Source organism: Myodes glareolus, chromosome 22, assembly GCF_982192425.1.
Source record: "Myodes glareolus chromosome 22, mMyoGla1.1, whole genome shotgun sequence".
In the NCBI taxonomy this organism is placed as follows: Eukaryota; Metazoa; Chordata; class Mammalia; order Rodentia; family Cricetidae; genus Myodes; species Myodes glareolus.
In genome coordinates, this window is record NC_142047.1 from 16695392 (window position 1) to 16698875 (window position 3484).

Genomic DNA, 3484 nt, shown 5'->3' on the forward strand with positions numbered 1-3484 from the left:
CCCAGAAGTTACCATCGTCTCTCCCTTCACCTTGTTTTCTTTTGATAACCAAAGCCTGTGCTTCTTCCTAACATAAGAATACATTCATTGGGCTGGAGAGCTGGCTCAGATGGTTAAGAGCATTGCCTGCTCTTCCAAAGGTCCTGAGTTCAATTCCCAGCAACCACATGGTGGCTCACAACCATCTGTAATGAGGTCTGGTGCCCTCTTCTTGCCTGCAAGCATACACACAGACAGAATATTGTATACATAACAAATAAATAAATAAATAAATAAATATAAAAAAAAGATTACTTTCATCCCTCACCCTTTGTCTCCAGCCTACTCTTCCAGGAGGCTAGCCACTCAAGACAGTCCTTGTGTATTTTACCTATTGCTTTATTGCTGGCCCATGGGTAGGACATAGAACACAGCAGATGCTCGACAGATAAAAAGGAAGGATGCAAGCTGTGGACCATTAAGAACCTTGAATGCTGGTCTGAAGTGTGGGGCTAGCAGCCTCCAGGAGCTCTAAGCAGTGGAGTAATAGTGGCTGTCAGTCTCAACCTTCTCTGGGAGCTGTCTCTGGCATGTTTATGAGAACCTTGAGGGAGCCTCATTTCCACACCGACTATGTGATGCATGTGACAAGCAGCCATGATATGGCCAGCATCTTGGGAGAGAAAGGCCACCAGAGCCTTGCCTTCAGCCGACTCCAGAAGAACTGGGAGATGATAGGGCATCAGAGGGTGGGGGGTATCCCTTGAGCCTGCAGACCCATAGATCATTGAACAGAATGGACAGAACTCAATGTGCCCAGCCTCACACTGAACACGAGCTGATTGGGGTTTGAGCAGAAGCTTGGGGGGCCTGAATCTTACCCTTCTATTTTAATTTCTTTTTTTTTTTCAGTATGAATACAGTGGCCTATGTGTTCATACTGAATGCTGTTGAAGAAATGCCAGGTTCTCTTGCAGACCAGCTTAGAGAGGTATAAAATTCTTGGGGGCCATGGGGACACTCCTCAAAGGCAGAGGAGATGACGGAGACAGGGAGGGTGGAACCCTTAAATTGCTGGATTGCTTTTCCCTGTGTGTGATATGGTGCCTGGTGCTGAGCGGTGGGCTCTGGCCCTGGACTGGACTCTTCCCCGAGTAGGCACTTCCCCCTTTTCAGGAATGTGCTCTGACTGGCCACCGCTCGGCCTGCCATTTTGATGCTCTCCGTGGGCCCAGGATGCTGTAAACACCCATACGCGACTCTCCTGCAGGGTCTCGGGTTGCCAGCAATCACAGCCATCTGGTCGCATGGCATGGAGCCCAAGCCCAGTGTCCAGGGAGTTGTGCCAGGCAGCGATTGGTTCTGAGACATGCCCCTCAAACCGGGCAGGGGGCCTCCTCTTCTGAGGAGCCTCTGGGGGCGCAGGGGAACAAAGGACAGACTTCTTTTTCCAAAATTGTAAAAGATCTATTTCACTTAAGACTCAGCACAAAATGAGGAGAGGGGAAAGATGCGGGAGAGAAGAGTGTCTACAGGGTCCTGAATATTCACAAGCTGGCTTTGCATAGCTCTGGGTCCTGGGGGATCAAGAGGCAGTGAGGGCACGCTCCATGTTTAAAACATCCTCCAAAAGTCATAGTTTCGTCTGAGTTGCCTGTCTGCAGCCATTCCCACAGCTCCGCCTCTCTATTCACCTCGCAAGAAACTGCGGGTAGCACTGGCCTGGGGGTCACCAGCCAGCGTGTGTGGGAATTGTGTGGGCTCTGTGGTCCTCATACGACAGAGGTGACAGGGTGCGATGGGACAAGAGACAGTGGCGTGTCTTTGGAAAGCGCAGCACCCTACATGCCTCTTGTACTTGAAAAACATGTGAATCCCTCTCTAGTCCAAGAAGCACGGCTTAGTGTCATGAGGCCAGAGTATCCTCGTCTCCATAGCATGAGTGTGCTTTGACTTGACTTGGCAAGTGTTACTCCAGGAACCGACACCACTTGTATCAACCATTGCTGACATCTGCAGTCAGGGAGGTGTGAGTGTACCCGGTGGGTGTACACATAAAGCAAACCTGCCTCTGGCCTGGGGACTGCCTTCTCCAGAGCCAGCTGTCTGCTGAGTATTTGGAATAAGGGTTCTGTCCCAACCACTCTCCCTTAGGTAGCCAGGTAGAAGCAGGTAGAAGCCAGGCTACCTCCCTGGAAGCGTCTCTTGGGGTAACTACCTCCAATTGGCATTTAGGGGTGGGGGGCTGGTACTCACTTCAAAACTTATGAGAGAATAGAGCTGATCACTGGGAAGTGACCCTGGGCTGTCGGGGACTTGCATAGCCCTGGGTGCCGGTGACAGACATCTGTAAGCTGTAAGCTGTACTTGCTGTTTCCTGAAGCAAGCTGGGCTAAGGAGGGCTGAAACCAAGGCTGAATGACGGCTGAACATCAGACCCTGTGCCCTATGGTGGCCCAGCTCACCTCTACCACCCTGGCAAGCCAGAGTGACTTCCCAACCCACCCACAGATGAAGGAGTGAGAAGTACAGGGGAACACAAAATATACCCAGATGGCCCTGACATCAAAACCTCTCCCTTGGGCTGATGAGTTCACGTTGCTCTAGTATACTGGGCTGGGAAAAGGCTAGCGGTTGTCAGCTAGGCACTGTTGGAAGGGCTCATTTTTTCCTTCCAGACCTTGCAAGATCGATCAGCATTAGCCATGCCCTCTCTTAACCCAGATGCTACTTGGTTCACAGAGGCAAAAGACTGTGTTCTTGTCCTCCTGGACGCTGAGGGGCTATTGCTCCTGAGAGAGCAGGAACGTGGGGAAGATGGAAGCCTCTCTTGCCTTTTCTTCCTGGCAGAGATGGCCAGGGGCCACCCCACAGTGCCCTGGAACTTTTCTGGATCCTGAGGGCCAGGTTGGGAATTTCAGTCTGGCAAGAGTAGGAGACGAGCCAGTGCTGAGACCAAGGACCGCCAGGCTCCACCTGGGGACCGAGCTTCTCACCTGACTGAGAGACGGGTGGCTCTGAAGATGTCTCTGTTCTTGGTGACCCCGGTGATTGAGGGTCCCTCCTCATCTATCCTGTCCCCCAAGTCTTCACAAAGGGAGTGGCTGGGGTTTGGGGCAGGAGGGTATGGGATGGAGTGCGAACCCATCAGCCCCTGCAGCTCCTCTGCCTCACTGAGCCGTGTTGGGTTTGTCAATGTAAGGTTTAATTACACTGAGCATCTAACGACACAAGGCAAGTCAGATGTGCAGTTCGCCTCCTGCTGAGCCTCCTGGAAGCCTGGACGAGGCAAGTTTTCTCCATATGTGGCTACATGGGGGTGTGCGTGTGTATCTGGAGGACCCATCTTCCTGCGTGCCTGTGTGCCCAACTGTTATGTGTGTGTTCCTCTGTATTGTCTGTGGGGTGATAGGGTGTCACTGTCTGCAGCTCTGAGTAAGTGTTTGTGCGTGTCTGGGTTGTGCTTTGTGAGACTGTTTAGGTGTGGGTGTGTCTCTTGGCAAAC